The sequence below is a fragment of the Suncus etruscus genome, chromosome 18 (genome assembly GCF_024139225.1).
Source record: "Suncus etruscus isolate mSunEtr1 chromosome 18, mSunEtr1.pri.cur, whole genome shotgun sequence".
NCBI classification, from domain to species: Eukaryota; Metazoa; Chordata; class Mammalia; order Eulipotyphla; family Soricidae; genus Suncus; species Suncus etruscus.
The window spans coordinates 50,934,833-50,954,265 of NC_064865.1; the positions used below are offsets into that span (position 1 = coordinate 50,934,833).

The 19,433-nt window shown below is 39.4% G+C and overlaps 1 protein-coding gene and 1 long non-coding RNA gene across 2 annotated transcripts in view; one reads left to right on the forward strand and one right to left on the reverse strand.

The window, feature by feature from the left end:
• CDKAL1 (CDK5 regulatory subunit associated protein 1 like 1) overlaps positions 1–19,433 on the forward strand; it is a 674,860-nt gene that overhangs the window by 574,749 nt on the left and 80,678 nt on the right. The window lies entirely within an intron of this gene.
• Positions 11,817–13,844, reverse strand: LOC125996180 (uncharacterized). The gene is made up of 2 exons (XR_007491225.1): positions 13,805–13,844; positions 11,817–11,912 (listed from the first exon to the last, which is right to left on the reverse strand). It is a non-coding gene; the product is annotated as an uncharacterized LOC125996180 (long non-coding RNA).

The window sequence follows — 19,433 nt, forward strand, 5'->3', positions numbered from 1 at the left end:
GGATAAAGGACAAACAACAAATTGCTTGATAATAATGCAAGTTGCCTTAAAATAGTTAAGGGTGGGATTAGAGAGATAGCACGGTGGTAAGGCATTTGCCTTGCATGCAGCTGACCCAGAATGGACCTGGTTCAATCTGTTTGGTTCCCAGAGCTTGCCAAGAGTAACCCCTGAGCATTGCTGGGTGTGGCCCAAAAACCAATCAATTGATAAATAAACGAACTGCAAATAAATAAATAAAATAGTTAAGGGTTTCACCAGCAGTTGAACTGCTTAAGTAGCCTGTGATTATATGAAGTTATTTGATCATTTGGACTATTTTTAAACTCTGGTGAAGTGAATGTAAAATATAACATAGTAGAATCACTTGGAAGTAAAATAGTTTTATTTCAAGAATATGAAGCGAGAGAAAGCAGTTAAGAGAGCCTGGAACATGCAGAGGAAAAAGTTCAATACGTTCTATATTTATGAAGTGAGAGAAATTACTCTCTGTTGCTATATGTATAACTTAATTTTTTTACAAATATTAAAATTGGATACAGATTTTAAAAATGTCGCCCTAGTAGTAGAATGAAAGCTTCATATAAATAGACCCAGGTTTAGTTCCTAGCACCAAAAGTGAAAAAAAAAAACCTTATCCAAAAAAACCAAATATTCCAATTTAGTATAATATATATAGAAATATAGTTAATAGCCCAAAGGACTAACTTCAAATCAATGTCTGACTATTGCATACTGGATAACTTTTTTTTTTTTTTTTTGGTTTTTCAGCCACACCTGTTTGATGCTCAGGGGTTACTCCTGGCTAAGCACTCAGAAATTGCCCCTGGCTTGGGGGGACCATATGGGACACGGGGGGGGGGGGGGATCAAACCGCGTTCCTTCCTTGGCTAGCGCTTGCAAGGCGGACACCTTACCTCTAGCGCCACCGGCCCCCTGGATAACTTTTTGTTACCTGAAAGGTGCAAAAACTAAAACCCTATCTCACAGAGTTACTCTTAGAATTTTTAGTATATGTGATAATATTTATTAAATATATATGATAATATTTATTAAATCAGATGATAAAAGGAGATTTTAAGAGGTAAAGTTCATTGTTACTATCTTACTAACTCATCAGTTTCTCTGGCCTAAGAAAACTCCATGATAATTAAAATTCTTTTCAATCTCACTGATACATTGCTTGATTATTTTCAAACTTACTGTTAATTTTGTTTTTGTGTGTAAAAAGCTCAAAGTGGCTAAGAAGTGCAAAATAAGATATTTTTAGAACAAGATGAGGTTTGTTGTTCCATCCACAAAATCTGAGTCATTGCTACAGAGAAGGAAAAAAAAATCTCAGGCTTCTGGGAAGCAAAAACAAATAGATAAGTGTAATTCAATGCACAGTTTTATTTTTGTAATAACAGGAAGTGTATCATTTGAGAGGAATAAGAACTTTTTCTCCAGGCCTTTCTCTGCACAGCATACATCTTATCAGTCTTTCTGTTAAGGGACATTAGAGAGCATAATGGAACTCTGTGTCATAAAATTAGGAAAAGTCAGCAGGCTTTGATAAGCTTTGGAATGGTTTTGGACAGTTTTCAATAGAGAAACAGTCTTATTGGGAGTTTACTCTGCCATTGATTAACTGTGTAACACTGGTGCTTCATTTCCCTTCTCTCAGCCTCAACTTCCTCATCTCCAAAGTGGGGATAAAATAATAGTCATTACCCAGGAGATGATTAAGTGTAAGGAATGATAAAAAATATTATTTGACAACAGAGACTGTATGAAAAGTGTGTTGGCACTACAGACAATGTCTTGGATTGGACAGTCTAACTTGCCTGGAGCCTAGAGTTGGTCTTATGCCAGGAAACTTCAGGGTTAGGGTCTCTTTGTATTTAGGCCAAGGTTATCCCTTTCCATGCCTCTCATATTTTGGTGGGCTTATGCAAACAACAATTGCCACTCTAACACCGTTTTTACTGTGCTCCTTTGACTCTAATCCTTAAAAAAAAAAAAACACTTAAAATTTGAGGTTAACTTAAGCTAATATGCATGTACAGGGAAATGTAAAAAATACTATGCCTCTAATGTTTAAGGAGTTACGTAAGTTTTATGGCTTTCGATTGCCTTTTGTGCTGTTAAGAAATATTATAATGTGTTACAATCTGGGGACTTGAGGGACAAAGTAATTGTACATGGATTCTATTTTGTTTGTCTTAATGTTCTTTGGCTGAAAGTTCAAAGTTAAGATATCAGCAAGGGGACTTCTTCTGAGAATTATGTTATGGGTGATTGTCCTTCCACTGTAACTTTACCTTGTCCTCTTTCTTTGCATCTTTGTTCTCATAATTAAAAATAAAAAAATTATTAAAAAATTATTTGAAAAGATTGGTAAACTCTGAGCTAAAGGGAGTGATCTTTGAGCTTAATAAAGACAGGTGTGATTTTTTCAGGGAGGGACTTCAGAGCATAAAAACCGGCTAAGCTTTGCAAAAGCCGGCTGGCTCCCTGTGTGTGACACCAGGCGGGGAAAATCCGCGAAAGTACACCGGCCCAGTGGGGCTCAACTGTGAAAGACTGTGAGTGTGACCTGTCTATGTCTGTCTACTGTCCTCTTGCGTGAAACTCTTGCGAGTGGGGCAAAAAGAGCCTCCAGAAACCTCGCTCGCCCAGACGCCATTTTCAGGGAGGGACTTCAGAGCATAAAAACCGGCTAACCTTTGCAAAAGCTGGCTCCCTGTGTGTGACACCAGGCGGGGAAAATCCGCGAAAGTACACCGGCCCAGTGGGGCTCAGCTGTGAAAGACTGTGAGTGTGACCTGTCTATGTCTGTCTACTGTCCTCTTGCGTGAAACTCTTGCGAGTGGGGCAAAAAGAGCCTCCAGAAACCTCGCTCGCCCAGACGCCATTTTCAGGGAGGGACTTCAGAGCATAAAAACCGGCTAAGCTTTGCAAAAGCCGGCTGGCTCCCTGTGTGTGACACCAGGCGGGGAAAATCCGCGAAAGTACATCGGCCCAGTGGGGCTCAACTGTGAAAGACTGTGAGTGTGACCTGTCTATGTCTGTCTACTGTCCTCTTGCGTGAAACTCTTGTGAGTGGGGCAAAAAGAGCCTCCAGAAACCTCGCTCGCCCAGACGCCATTTTCAGGGAGGGACTTCAGAGCATAAAAACCGGCTAAGCTTTGCAAAAGCCGGCTGGCTCCCTGTGTGTGACACCAGGTGGGGAAAATCCGCGAAAGTACACCGGCCCAGTGGGGCTCAACTGTGAAAGACTGTGAGTGTGACCTGTCTATGTCTGCTTCGCTCCGCGGCCGTGCACTCTTTCTAAGGAAAGAACTCCATTGCAACAAGAAGGAAAAATCACACTAAGAACGGCGCTATATCACAGAAGCAAACATTTCTCTCTGGACTGTCTTCTCTGTTGCATGCTCGGGCCTAAGATTTGACCCAGTGTGAGGCTTCATCCACGGAGGACTCCCCTCCCTTAGAGGCAAGTCAGCCCATCCAGAAAGGGAGGAGCCAGAGGAGTGTGCTGCCTACATCATATAGACAATGAATACCACCACAACACGTAGAAAAACCCACAATACAAGTGTGACAATGGGGAAACAACGCAGGCCAGCATCAGACATAGAGAATGAAGATGACAATTCTGAGGACCAGATAATGACTGAACAACTAATCAACCTCTCAGATAAGGACTTTAGACTAGCAATATGGAAGGTGCTCAACAGACTCCAAGAAACCATGGATCGAGTTGAACAGAACACTAATAAGAACCAAGAAAATATGAAGGCAGAAATGACAAAACTCCAAACTGAAATAACATGTCAACTAAAAGGACTGAAAAAGTCAGTAAATGAAGTGAATGACAAAATGGATAAGCTCTGGGTCAGGGTATCAGAAGCTGAGAATAGACTTGGTGCTGTGGAAGATGAGATACATAACAATTCCATACAGCAGGAGAGATTGGACAAAAAACTTAAAGCAAATGAGCAGACAATGGAAAAATTAGTCAAAGAATGGGAACAGACGAAAATAGAAGTCTATGATAAGATCAACAGAAACAACTTAAGAATCATTGGAGTCCCAGAGACCCAGGAAGAAAATTTCCAGGAAGAATCAATGGTCAAGAACATCATTAAAGAGAAACTTCCAGAGCTAAAGAATATATGTGATCAAATCCTGCATGCCCGAAGAGTACCAACCAAAAGAGACCCCAGAAAAACCACCCCAAGACACATCCTAGTCACAATGACAAATCCCACAGATAGAGACAGAATTCTGAAAACAGCAAGATCAAAAGGGGAAATCATGTTCAAGCAAGCTTCCCTGAGATTTACAGCAGACCTGTCACCAGAAACACTCAATGCCAGAAAGCAGTGGTGAGATATTGTGACAAGACTGAATGAAATGAATGCTTCACCCAGAATACTATACCCAGCAAAACTCACTTTCCGGTTTGATGGAAGAATACATGGTTTCACAGACAAAAAACAGCTCAGAAACTTCGCAGACACAAAACCAGCCTTAAGAGAAAAACTGAAAGACCTAATCTAAGACAAGACTACCCAAAAGACACACCAAATTTTGAAATAAAGATGGCGTTAAATCCCAGGACAATTCTTTCTCTCAACGTCAATGGACTAAATGCACCAGTCAAGAGACACAGAGTGGCTAAATGGATCAAAAAACTCAATCCAACCTTCTGCTGCCTACAAGAAACGCACCTGAATAGTGAGAACAAACATAGACTCAAAATAAAAGGCTGGAGAAAAATTATCCAAGCAAACAACACCCATAAAAAAGCTGGAGTGGCCATACTAATATCAGATAATGCAAACTTTATACTCAGGAAGGTTGTAAGGGACAAAGACGGACATTTTATATTAATCAAGGGGTACGTAGAGCAGGAAGAATTCACTCTCCTAAACATATATGCACCGAATGAGGGGCCAGCAAAATATTTAATACAACTTTTGACAAATCTGAAAAATAATATCAACAACAACACAATAATTGTGGGGGACCTTAACACGGCTTTGTCAACACTGGACAGGTCAACCAGACTGAAACCCAACAAGAATATACTAGACCTGAGGAGAGAAATGGAAGAAAGAGGCCTAGTGGATATATATAGGACACTCCATCCCCAGAAACCTGGATACACATTCTTCTCCAATGTACATGGGACATTCTCCAGGATAGACTACATGCTGGCACATAAAACATACCTCCATAAGATCAAGAGGATAGAAATTTTGCAGACTACCTTCGCTGACCACAAGGCTCTGAAATTATTTGTGAACTCCAAAGGGACTCAGAAGAAACACTTTAACACCTGGAAGTTAAACAGCCTCATGCTCAATAACCAGTAGGTCCGAGATGAAATCAAGGAGGAAATAAAAAGGTTCCTGGAAACAAATGACAATAAAGACACAAACTCTCAGAACTTATGGGACACAGCAAAAGCAGTACTGAGAGGAAAATTTATAGCTTTGCAAGCACACATCAGGAAGGAAGAAGGAGCTTACCTGAGTAGCTTAATGACACAGCTAATAGAACTAGAAAATGCTCAACAAAAGGACCCAAGAATAGGAAGACAGAAGGAAATAACAAAGCTGAGAGCAGAAATCAACGAAGTGGAAACTCAAAAAACAATCCGAAAGATCAACGAAAGCAGAAGTTGGTTCTTTGAAAAAATAAACAAGATTGATAGACCACTGGCAAACCTAACAAAGAAAGAGAGAGAGAGAAACTTGATAACTCATATCAGGAATGAAAAAGGAGAGATCACTACTGATATGACAGAGATTCAAAGGGTAATCAGAAACTACTTTGAAAAACTCTACGCCACTAAAAATGAGAACCTGGAAGAAATGGATAAATTCTTGGACTCTTATAATCTTCCACGGTTGAAGGAAGAGGATGTAGCATATCTAAACACCCCCATCACCATTGATGAAATTAAAACAGTAATCAAATGTCTGCCGAAAAACAAAAGCCCAGGTCCAGATGGATTCACTAATGAATTCTATCAAACTTTCCAAGAGGAACTACTGCCAATCTTGGCAAGACTCTTTCATGAAATTGAACAAACAGAAACACTTCCAAATAGCTTTTATGAAGCCAACATCACCTTGATACCTAAACCAGACAGAGACGCTACCAAAAAAGAAAATTACAGACCAATATCACTGATGAATGCAGATGCAAAGATCCTCAACAAAATCCTGGCAAATAGGATTCAATGCCTCGTTAAGAAGATCATCCACTACGATCAAGTAGGTTTCATCCCAGGAATGCAAGGCTGGTTTAACATCCGTAAATCTATCAACATAATACACAACATCAATAGCAAGAAAAATAAAAACCACATGATCATATCAATAGATGCAGAGAAAGCATTTGATAAGGTCCAACACCCATTCTTGATCAAAACTCTCAGCAAGATGGGAATGGAGGGAACCTTTCTCAATATAGTGAAGGCCATCTACCACAAGCCAGTGGCAAATATTATCCTCAATGGAGAAAAACTGAAAGCTTTTCCTCTAAATTCTGGCACAAGACAAGGCTGTCCTCTCTCACCACTCCTATTCAACATAGCACTGGAAGTACTTGCTATAGCGATTAGGCAAGAAAAGGATATCAAGGGAATCCAGATAGGAAAGGAAGAAGTCAAGCTCTCACTGTTTGCAGATGACATGATACTCTACTTAGAAAACCCTAAAGACTCTATCAAAAAGCTTCTAGAAACAATAGACTCATATAGCAAGGTGGCAGGCTACAAAATTAACACACAAAAATCAATGGCCTTTCTATATACCAATAGTAATAAGGATGAAATGGACATTAAGAAAACAACCCCATTCACAATAGTGCCACACAAACTCAAATATCTTGGAATCAACTTGACTAAATATGTGAAGGACCTATACAAAGAAAACTATAAAACTCTGCTCCAAGAAATAAGAGAGGACACACGGAAATGGAAACGCATACCCTGCTCATGGATTGGCAGGATTAACATCATCAAAATGTCAATACTCCCCAAGGCATTATACAGATTTAATGCCATCCCTCTAAAGATACCCATGACATTCTTCAAAGAAGTGGATCAGACACTTTTGAAATTCATTTGGAACAATAAACACCCTCGAATAGCTAAAGCAATCATTGGGAAAAAGAATATGGGAGGAATTACTTTTCCCAACTTTAAACTGTACTACAAAGCAACAGTTATCAAAACAGCATGGTATTGGAATAAGGATAGGTCCTCAGATCAGTGGAATAGGCTTGAATACTCAGAAAATGTTCCCCAGAGATACAACCATCTAATTTTTGACAAGGGAGCAGGAAATCCTAAATGGAGCAGGGAAAGCCTCTTCAACAAGTGGTGTTGGCACAATTGGATAGCCACTTGCAAAAAATTAAACTTAGACCCCCAGCTAACATCATGTACAAAGGTAAAATCCAAATGGATTAAAGACCTCGATATCAGCCCCAAAACCATAAGATATATAGAACAGCACATAGGCAAAACACTCCAGGACATTACAGGCATCTTCAAGGAGGAAACTGCACTCTCCAAGCAAGTGAAAGCAGAGATTAACAGATGGGAATATATTAAGCTGAGAAGCTTCTGCACCTCAAAGGAAATAGTGCCCAGGATACAAGAGCCACCCACTGAGTGGGAGAAACTATTCACCCAATACCCATCAGATAAGGGGCTAATCTCCAAAATATACAAGGCACTGACAGAACTTTACAAGAAAAAAACATCTAACCCCATCAAAAAATGGGGAGAAGAAATGAACAGACACTTTGACAAAGAAGAAATACACATGGCCAAAAGACACATGAAAAAATGTTCCACATCACTAATCATCAGGGAGATGCAAATCAAAACAACGATGAGATACCACCTCACACCCCAGAGAATGGCACACATCACAAAGAATGAGAACAAACAGTGTTGGCGGGGATGTGGAGAGAAAGGAACTCTTATCCACTGCTGGTGGGAATGCTGTCTAGTTCAACCTTTATGGAAAGCGATATGGAGATTCCTCCAAAAACTGGAAATCGAGCTCCCATACGATCCAGCTATACCACTCCTAGGAATATACCCTAGGAACACAAAAATACAATACAAAAACCCCTTCCTTACACCTATATTCATTGCAGCTCTATTTACCATAGCAAGACTCTGGAAACAACCAAGATGCCCTTCAACAGACGAATGGCTAAAGAAACTGTGGTACATATACACAATGGAATATTATGCAGCTGTCAGGAGAGATGAAGTCATGAAATTTTCCTATACATGGATGTACATGGAATCTATTATGCTGAGTGAAATAAGTCAGAGAGAGAGAGAAAAACGCAGAATGGTCTCACTCATCTATGGGTTTAAAGAAAAATGAAAGACACCCTTGTAATAATAATTTTCAGACACAAAAGAGAAAAGAGCTGGAAGTTCCAGCTCACCTCAGGAAGCTCACCACAAAGAGTGATGAGTTTAGTTAGAGAAATAACTACATTTTGAACTGTCCTAATATTGAGAATGTATGAGGGAAATGTAGAGCCTGTTTAGGGTACAGGCGGGGGTTGGGTGGGGAGGAGGGAGATTTGGGACTTGGGTGATGGGAATGTTGCACTGGTGATGGGTGGTGTTCCTTTTATGACTGAAACCCAAACACAATCATGTATGTAATCAAGGTGTTTAAATAAAAAAATTATTAAAAAAATATTAAAAAAAAATAAAAAAATAAAGACAGGTGTAAGTCCTGAACACCACTAGATATAGCTCCCAAACAAAAATAAATAATTATCTTACAGGAAGGTGTTGTTGTTTTTATTATTTTGTTTGGGGAGCCAGCCCTGCTAGTGCTCTTGATTTACTCTTGCCCAGGGATCACTCCTGACAGTGCTCAAACCATATGTGATACTAAGATTGAACCCAGTTAGCCATATGCAAGGCCAGAGCCTTGCCCCTGACTATCTCTATAGCCGTGAGACACTGATTTTAAATTTCAATTATAGTTTATACATTTACCCAAAATTAAAAAAAAACATAAACTGGATTATATTACTATTAATACATTGATGGTAAATTGGTTTTTAAGTTTGCCATTTAATGCAATAAGTAATAAGGTAGATATTTATTTAGCATGACTAAATGTTAGCACTAAAAGGAAATGTCAGTCTGTTTAATGCAGTTCCTTCTTTTTTCTTTCCTTTATCTTCAGAAATAAATAGCAGTATTTACTGACTAATGTTAAATGACTAATAATAAAGTAATATCTTAAAGTCAGTTCCACTCACTACCTTTTAGCCTTTCACCTCACCCCAAAGTGCATTTTAGGCATTGGGATAATTGCATATATGTATTGGGATAATTTTGGTTCCTAGTTCTTGTTGACTTGCAGTATGTGCATTCCACAGGATAAAAATTCCTTATTTTATTTATTCCAGTAGTATAAATTCCCATGACAGCAATAGTAATGAATATGTTCTGAGAAATGTATCAGCAGGGCAGATAGTACAGTAAAGAAGGCACTTGTCTTGTGTGCATTTGATCCCAGTTCAATTCCAGATATCCACATCTAGTCCCCCAAGCAATACCCTAGTACAGAGTTAGAAATAGCCCCTGAGTCTAGTGTGACCCAATCTGCCTATTGGGGGGGGAGGGAGGGAGGGAGGGAGGGAGGGAGGGAGAGAGAGAGAGAGAGAGAGAGAGAGAGAGAGAGAGAGAGAGAGAGAGAGAGAGAGAGAATGTCATTAGGAGTGTATGTCAATTTTGAAAACTTGGGTACTATGATGAACAAAACAGCATGAGATTGATTCAAGTGCCAGGGAAAATGACACTATGAAGGCACACGCCAGACAGGAGATAGATGTTGGAGAGATGTTGTTCTTGGACAAACACACTTTATAATGCTATGTACCCCCAGGTACTGAGAACTGAGGGTCCACTATTGTGAGTGTCACCCCTGATTGGCAGAAGCATCAGCTTCTCGTCTGAGGACTGAACCCAATGACACTCCAGGGTTCTGTAGACCTGGTGTGGTTTTTACCTTCTGACTTTTCAGTTGATGGAGACCCACAACACCAGTCCTGCAGTCCTCTCTATACCAGTACCCAGGGGTACAGGTGCAGGTGACAGGGTGAAGGCCTGGGTGGCATACACACAGGACTACCTTGTTAGTTAGCCCTAGATTTTCTTCCTCTTTGGTCAACAAGATTATTTCCCTACTATGTTTCTTTATATCCGACATATGAGTATGATCATTCTGTGTCTGTCCTCTCTCTGACTCATTTCACTCCGCATGAAACTCTCCAGATCCATCCATGTATAAGCAAATTGCATAACTTCGTCTTTCCTTACAGCTGAGTAATATTCCATGGTGTAGATATTTCATAGTTTCTTTATCCAGTCATCTCTGATCTTAAGTTTTTTTCTAGATTTTGACTACTGTGATAGTGCTGTAATGAACACAGATCAGTGTACAGATGTCTTTTCTAGATTGTGTTTGAGGGTCCCTGGGATATATTACCAGGAGCTTTATAGTTTTTTTTTCAGTTAAACTTTCTTGGGGGGCCCTTTTGATGGCATGAGGATGCTATGTTTTGAACACAACTACTTTACATTTCCATTATGCATTTTATTACTTTGGGGTGCTCCATATTATTTTATGTGTATCAGAAAAATCACCATAAACAAGGCAAAAGGAATTTGATACGGCTTAATACTTGAGTAAGATGCAACTAGAGAGATAGCAAAGCAGTAGGGTATTTGCCTTGCAAGCAGCCAATCCAAGACAGTCAAGGGTTCGATTCCTGGCATCCCATATAGTCCCCTGAGCCTGCCAGAAGTGATTTCTGACACAGAGCCAAGAGAAACCCCCAGAGCACCAGTGGGTGTGGCCCCAAAACAAAACAAAACAAAACAAAAAAAGATTTGAGTAACACTAGATGTAGAACAGATACATTTCATGGGAGTTACTAAGAAAGACAGCTAATGACAAAAAAAAGCACTATGCAATGTATTGATCAGCTCTGAACATTTGGTATTTATATTAAATTTGAAGTCATTTCAAAGGAGACTTGACGTTGCACAAGTTATATTCTGCACTAAGAAAGCGTGTATCTACTGAATATGTATCCACGCACAGTTATTATCTATTGACATACTAAGTTATTGTAGTCAATGCTGACAATAATTATTGTATATAGCATATATTTATAATATACATTAGACACATATATTTTATATATACAGTGTAATTATTGTAATGGATGATCGATTAATTGCATTAATTGCTAATTTGTAGTTCATGAAAAGGAATAACTTAATATTTATGAATTAATAAAAGTTTTTTATTTTAAACATTTCAAGGATACATTTTGTTGCTTTCATTTAGGTAAATACTGTAATTTTGGAAGCATTTTTGATTTATTCTACAAATGATACATTTCCTAAGAAGTCATTCTTTTATTTATTTTGTTTGGAGGAAACACATCTGAAAGTACTCAGGGCTTATTCTTGACGTTGCTCAAAGATCACTGCTCGTGATGCTCAGGAAATTCTTAGAAGTGCTGGGAATTGAACTTGGGTCAGCCACACGCAAGTTCTTTACTATGTACTATGTACTAGCTCTCTGACACAAAGAAGACTTTAAGATTTGGAAACCAAAGGGAAATTCTTATCGTAACTGATAATTAATTTCCAACATAACTTTAAAAATTCTTAACATAGCTGATAACAAATGATAATAAATTTCCTACGGTAAGTTTATCTTCCAGTAAATTCTTTTTATACCTTAAAATTTTTACTTGAGATTACCAAATACTGAACAGTACTATAAATTTTAGACAGCACATTATTTATATCCTGTAGCTCAGAAATTCATCTTCTGAGAAACCTAAGAAAAGACAGAAAGTAACCTGAAAAATAGAAGTACCACTTTTCACTAAAAAAAGAAAGGCATTACTATATATTGTTAATAATTTCAGAAAGAAGAGGGGAAAAAAAGCAAATGTCCACCAGGGGAGTAATTACTTATATAAATGAATCATAGCATAGATGATCAGAGAAATAAAACCCTTGTAACATTTATACATGGAATTTTCAACAGTGTGGGAAATCCTATATTATTAAGAAAAAGTTAGTAATAAATGTAAAAAAGCATTCCAGTTTTTTTTTAAATCTCTGAAACTCAGCCATTCTGTTTAAGTTCTTACTGATGATATTTATACTTTACCACTGTAAATTTTTTTTACTTATTGCTACCAAAAATAAAAGTAGACTGTTTCATTCCAAATGATTTCACTTGCCAAGTTATGAGTTAGAAGCATCTTTAACTTAAAGCAGCGATATCTTTCTTGTTGGTTATCTTTTATTTGCAGCATTATCTATAGACAATACTTTTTACTTCTCACCAAGTATTCTGTCTTTTATCCTCTTAGAGAATGAGGATTTCAGAATCTCACTATGGCTTTTTGACTCTTAGAGGAGGTTGCATTACCTGGAATTTCCTTTTCGATTTTACATCCTGTCTCACCCCCCCCCATGATTGACACCCCCCCCAAATTTGCATGTGGAGATGTGATGTGAATGATCTGTTAGGAATCCAAACCGCCACATGCGTTTGAATTATCTCAATATCCTGCTGCTTTTCATGAGCTTGCCTTGCATTTTCCAAACACACATGAGCCATTACCCAAGACAAAGTACCTTGTGTCTCCATAGACAGTTTCAGGGATAGTTTTACCTAAAGCAGGAAATGTCTTTCCGCCACCTTTCTCCCTCCAGCTGCCCCCCAAACTAGACAGTCATGTCAAACATAATAGACAGAGCTAGCTCCCCCATATGTTAAGAGATGCTGCTGAGTAGCCTTGGGGGGCTTTGCAATAAAGCCCATGCGGGGTGACAAAGTCCCAGCTCCTGTGTCAGGCAGAAGGTGATAGCTGTTTTGTGACTGTGTGGTGGCACTGTCCCGGATAAGAGCAGTGGGATATGGGGACAGTTTGACGGATACCTTCGTCAACACAAACATGATGAAAAGCATTAAAGGGCTTCTTCCATCTCATCCTGGTTTTAATTCTCACGACAGGCATTGGGATTGGGGTGGGTTCAGGCTTTCCCCGTCTCTGTTTGGGGGGGCTCCAGCCAGCCAGGAACATTTCTGTGCCAGGTTTTTTATCTAGCCAAGCCTGAGCTATGACTCTGTGTCCCTGTGGGACAGTACAGCTATGTTCTTGGCGTTTTCTGCCTATTACCACTTTGGGTCTGTGAACAGAAATCTCCATTTGTGAGAACCTCATTGTGGCGAGCACGCAGTGGTCTTTTCATTTTGATTGATGGTTCTGGTTCTGCACCATCTGGCTTCTGATAGGCTGCATTAATCATATCCTGAACGAAGAAAGTGGAGCCCTGTCTGTTTAATATGTACCCATACATAATGTAACATTAGTTATTCACTCCGCTTGCAAAACAGAGTCATAATGCATGCAAGGTCTTTATATAGTAAAACATAAATATTAATATACGACCCATTAATGCGCTTTCGACTCGCACGAGCCTCCCACCACTCCATTTGTTTATGAAGATTGAGGAATTAAGAGAAAGAGGGTGGTGCGCCTTCGCCGGAGCCTACATGGTCTCGCTGGTAGTTTCCTATGAATTTTGAGTGATGTCTGTCTAGAACTCTGATCTCCCCCCGTATTTGCTTTTTCTCCATCTGCAATTATCTATTCATTTGGGTTAAACAAAAGCTGCCGCACAGATTCACTTGTTCTCACGTGAATTACTTACCTCAAATGTAGGTCATCCATTTACTGGGGTTTCTGGGTGTGTGTGTGTGTGTGTGTGTGTGTGTGTGTGTGTGTGTGTGTGTGTGTGTGTGTGTGTGTGTGTGTGTGTGTGTGTGTGTGTGTGTGTCTGTGGCCCCGTTCTTTTGTGCTGCCTCCAGCTGGGCCTTCCTTGGAAACACTCTGTCCCCCGCTGAGTAATCATATCCAGGAGAGAAAGAGAGAGGCCAGAGAAGCAGGGTCGGAATTCACAAGTCAAAGCAAGTTTGGGCTCTGGACTCAGGACTGTCTTATCAGTAGCAGGCATTTGGTCTTAGAAATTTGCTAGGACCTTTTCCAGTTTAGAGCGATTTAGGGTTGCATTAATCACAAGTCTTTCTGTGTGGAATAGGAGAGAGTTAGGGAGGGAACGGGACTTTCAATTGTCCCGGGAAGTTACCTTGTGCAGAATGGTTGCCACGTATTTCTTGGGGGGCAGCAAATTAAAACCATAACTTCATAAAACACATTTTATGTTTTATTAATTATGTTTTGTCATAACAGCCCTAGACTCCGCCGAGGTTACATCTTCGGCTGTGTGCCTCTCATCCCACATATGGACTTTAATGAATTATACTTATTGAAGAATGAGTGAAGATTAATGTGCGGGAACTGCAGAATGCAAAACACCCGCCACACTGTACTAGTAATCAATCATGGAATCAGGCATGGGAAACAAGGCAGATGACCAGAGTTTTTGTTGAGAAAAAAGTGAGCTGCAGCTTCTGTTGGCAATGGGATTGCATTGAGGTTTAATTAGTTATAGTCACACGATGAACAGCCACCTATAGAAACTAGCTCAGCTGTCGTATCTAAGTGCTGCCTGGCCTGTTAAGGTTCAAAATAATAAAATAGCAGAGGGCTGGAGAGATAGCATGGAAGTAGGGTGTTTGCCTTACATGCAGAAGGTCAGTGGTTCAAATCCCAGCATCCCATATGGTCCCCCAAGCCTGCCAGGAACGATTTCTGACCATAGAGCCAGGAGTAACCCCTGAGTGCTGCCGGGTGTGACCCAAAAACCAAAAAAAAGAAAAAAAAAATAATAATAATAATAAAATAGCAGAGCTGGAAAAAAATTATTTTAGGAGTAAGATCAGTAATTAAATACCCCATTCATCCATTTCTTGTTTTTGAGTTGTATTTCAGCCACTGATTGCTATTATTTAGACCTCATTGGGGTTCCATTCATTCTCTTCGGTGATTTTGTTTTTTTAACACTCTATACCAGAGTACCAGAGTACAGCATTGATAAAAGGAAGCACAGAAAATTTTGGTTCTGTGCTAGACTGACTGGATGATCTCAAATGGCTTTCAATTTCCAGATCCATCCTCCTTCTAAGATCAAATATTCTAAATGAGTATTTTTACTTAAAAAAAAATCTTAATGATCCCAAATCTGATACTGAAATTAAAGAGACATCTACCCTGTTGTGTTGACCTTTCTTTATTAAGAGAACCAACTAGGGTCAGCCACATGCTAGGCAAGTAATCGTCTTACTAACTCTCTCTGATCCCCCTACACACACACACACCCATAGTCCTCTTTTATGTCACAGGAGACCTAAGAAGAACTGGAATGAAGAATACAAGTGTTTTCCAGGTGCCCATTTATCACTTCCTGTCTGTTTTCTCTGAGGTTTGCAACAAAGCTTGAAAACCTTTCTTGTTTGGTTGGTTGTGGGCTTTTGTTTGGCTGTGTTTTGAGGTCGCACCCCCGATGTCCTTAGGGCTCACTACTGTCTCTTGTGCTCAGGGATCAATCTTAGTGGGCTCAAAAGAACTTATGGATTGTCAGGGATCAAACCTCATCAGCAAACACCCAGAACACTGTGCTATCACTCTGGCCCAAAATCTTTTCTTCCTTGTTAATAACCATGTTAGTAAAATTCCATACGAATTCTTTTCTTTCCGTCTTTTCATTTTGATTTATTTCTTCTTTCCTCCTTTCTTCTTTCTTTCTTTCTTTCTTTCTTTCTTGCTGTCTTTCTTTCTTTCTGTCTTGCTTGCTTTCTTTCTTTCGTTCTTTCTTTCTTTCTTTCTTTCCTTTCTTCTTTCTTTTCTTTCTTTCTTCTTTCTTTTTTTCTTTCTTTCTTTCTCTTTCTCTTTCTTTTTCTTTCTCTTTTACTTTTTCTTTCCTCCTTCCTTTCTTTTCTTTCCTCAGATTTTTGACTCAGACACCAAAAACTTTTAGAAAGCCCACTGAAACCTCTTTTAAATATAAAAGTGCATGAAGTTTAAATTTGTTATAGTCTAAATCAGTGGTCCGCAAACTATAGCCCGTGGGCCACATATTGTATTGTATTTGTTCCTGTTTTGTTGCTGTACTTCAAAATAAGATATATGCAGTGTGCATAGGAAATATTTGTTCATAATTTTTGTTTTTACTATAGTCTGGCCCTCCAACCATCTGAGGGACAGTAATCTGGCTCCCTGTTTAAAAAGTTTGAGGACCACTGGAAATGAATCTGCTCTCTTCTTTGGGGAAAGGATGTTTGGTAGTGGACTTGAACTGTACCTCATAGTACTCAGAGTTAGCTCTTAGCTCTGTGCTCAGGAATCACACATAGCAGTGCTCAGAGGACCATATGTGGTGCAGGGGATCAAACCAGAATCAACCTCATACAAGGCAGCAAATACACATTAACCTCTACAATATCTCTGGCCTACTGTTATGGGTATATTGTTGTTGTTATTGAGGTAGTATGATCATATTGATAGAAACATGAACATCCCAATGTGATAATTAACTCTTGAGCACTTGTTCATGTTTTCGATTTGTCTGAAGAACAGCCAGAGGGATGTGCGGGTCTTTCTTTTCTGGATAAGTAATCCCAATCTGGGCTCTATTTTTTATTTACTTTAGCTGTCGGTGAAACCTGTCCATGTATGATCCCAGAACTGATTTTTTTTCCCTATTAATAGCAAGTCTTACCCTGATGTCAGCATTGTAAATGAGATTTAATAATCATCATATGGATTTAAAATAATAACAACAACACAAAACTCACATTTGTTTATTTGGTCAGTGAGCCTAGGCAGGGCTCTGGGCCTTCCAGGCAGAGGATAGTGTGGTGCTCTGTGCTTCAACACACTCACAATGTTTTGGCAAGAATAAAGGCCAGGGCCGGGAAGGTGGCGCTAGAGGTAAGGTGTCTGCCTTGCAAGCGCTAGCCAAGGAAGGACCGCGGTTTGATCCCCCGGTGTCCCATATGGTCCCCCCAAGCCAGGGACGATTTCTGAGTGCATAGCCAGGAGTAACCCCTGAGCGTCAAACGGGTGTGACCCAAAAAAAAAAACAAAAAAAAAGAATAAAGGCCAAAAGTTGATGTTAGCTCTAATATCCATACCCAAGGCCACAAGCACACCACTAGTGTTCCTTGCCTTATTACCTATAATAGTATTAATAGCAAGGCGTAATTGTATTTTACAGGAATCGCATTGCAAAGGTTCAACCAAAGGGCATTCAAAAACCAGAAAGCACAAGAGAACCTCAGAAATAAATAGCCCCAGCTCTGAAGGAGTTGTAGGAATCATGACTCATTAATTATTGGCTTCATATAAGTGTATTCCTCTTTCCCCCAAGACCTTGACAAGGACCTGCATTATTTTCCTCTAAAAGCCACTTTTTAGTTTCATAAACAATGATGGAAACTCTTGTCCGTTTCATCAGAAACATCCTAATGATCCCCAGTGTGACCATGTGTGTATGCGTGCATGTGTGTACATGCTTGTGTTGTGTGTTAACTTTATCACATACCTCCCTGATGCTTTTTTTTCATAAGGTTGGAGAAAATAGGACTGGAGTGGAAGCATTTTCCTTGCATGCAGCTAAGCCCACTTCGACCCCCAAGACCTTATGATCTCCTGAACCCAAAGCAGAGTAACCCTTGAGCACTGCAAAAAAATATTAATTAATAATAATATAAAAGTAAATACCAAACCCCACTGACTTCTCCCATCTTATTTCTTTGGACTATTCCAAGTCCTAAGGATCATTATGAGGACTTGCTTTAGCTGTTTCTCTGGGCTGGGTTATCAATCTTCTCCATTTCCCAGATGCCCTCAAAGTTGTTTATAATCTATTCTACAACTGCCATCCTCTCCTCTCATCTCCACCCCTTGAAATGAGAAGATATTTAATCTTTTTTATGGAGAAGATATCTAATCTTTTGAAAGAATCTTCATTTTTTTATTATTTAGGGTTGTTTTTTTAATAAAACACATTGGCTTTCTTTTCTAGAGCAATCATTTCATTAGAATTTTTTGTTAAAAGAGCCTATTCATAGAGTAAAATGACAGTGTGATTGCTATTGAAGCTTATCATTTTCAGATGGCAGAACCAGAATAATAACCAGAAAGCCTGGCACATGGTTCCTATAGCTGAGGCTTGGGTGATATGAAAAGATACTGCTCAGAGTCAAATACCCAATAGGCCTGGGTGTCTGTGTCTTTCTACCGTTTGAACAGCCTGAATGTTGTAGCTACTTGACTTCCTTTCTCCAGACACTGATGGCTTATAATGAGATATCATCTCACACCAGTGATGTCATCTCACATCATCCTCATCTGTCCAGTGAGCACAGCACATATCAAAAATAGTAGAAACAATCTGTGCTGGTGAGAATGTGGTGAAAAGGAAAACTTTATCCACTGCTGGTGGGATGTTGTCTGTTCAACCATGTGGAAAATAGTATGGAGAGTCCTCAGTAAACTTAGACTTGCGCAGCCATATAACTCAGCCATTCCACTTTGAGGGCATCTACCCACAGGACATAAAAACACTCATTCAGAAGAACTTTAGTTATGCTGGTGGTAAGGGAAAGTGGTCGAGCTATAAACCCAAAGCACAGATTCAACAACACTGAAGCCATGAAATCTAAAGTGCAATTACCAAACTTTGTTTTTGTTTTGTGAACACATCTAGCAATGCTCAGTATTCTTGGCTCTGCATTCAGGACTCCTTCCTAGTGGACTTTGGGGACCATATGGATGCCAGGGATCAAACCATAGTGGATCACATGCAAAGCAATTGCCATCCCTGCTGTACTATCTCGTTGGCCCAGAAACCATGGGATTTTATAATTGTCTGCAAAGGTTGCAGATGGGCAGGGGTGGGGTGTGTAGAAAATGGAGTATGGGAGCACTGGTGGTGGGATTGGCATCAAAATATTATATGCCTAAAACTTAACTCTTAATAAGCTTGTAAATCATGATTCTCTAGATTAAACATTTTTTAAATAAAAACACTGATTGTTCATGTATGCTTTTCAAACAGCTCCTTTTAACATCTGCACGGGTTCTGTGCTCCAAGCTCCCCTTCCCATTTTATTATAGTTTTATGCTTGCTGTAACGTTCCTGCCCTCCCTTGCTCCCTTGAAAACGAAACAGTTCACCTTCCTATGTGTTACTGGAGTCATGTTTTTGTTTTAAATGGTGCCTGTAGCCCTCAACCCCGAAAGGTCTTGGTAAATAGTTTGTTGCCATCTATATTTTTGTCATACAACGGGAAATAGTTGCTTCAAATAAAGTCAGTGCTTCAGCCATAATAAACGACATTATCAGAGTGTGTGTAACCTTCATTTTATCATTTCAA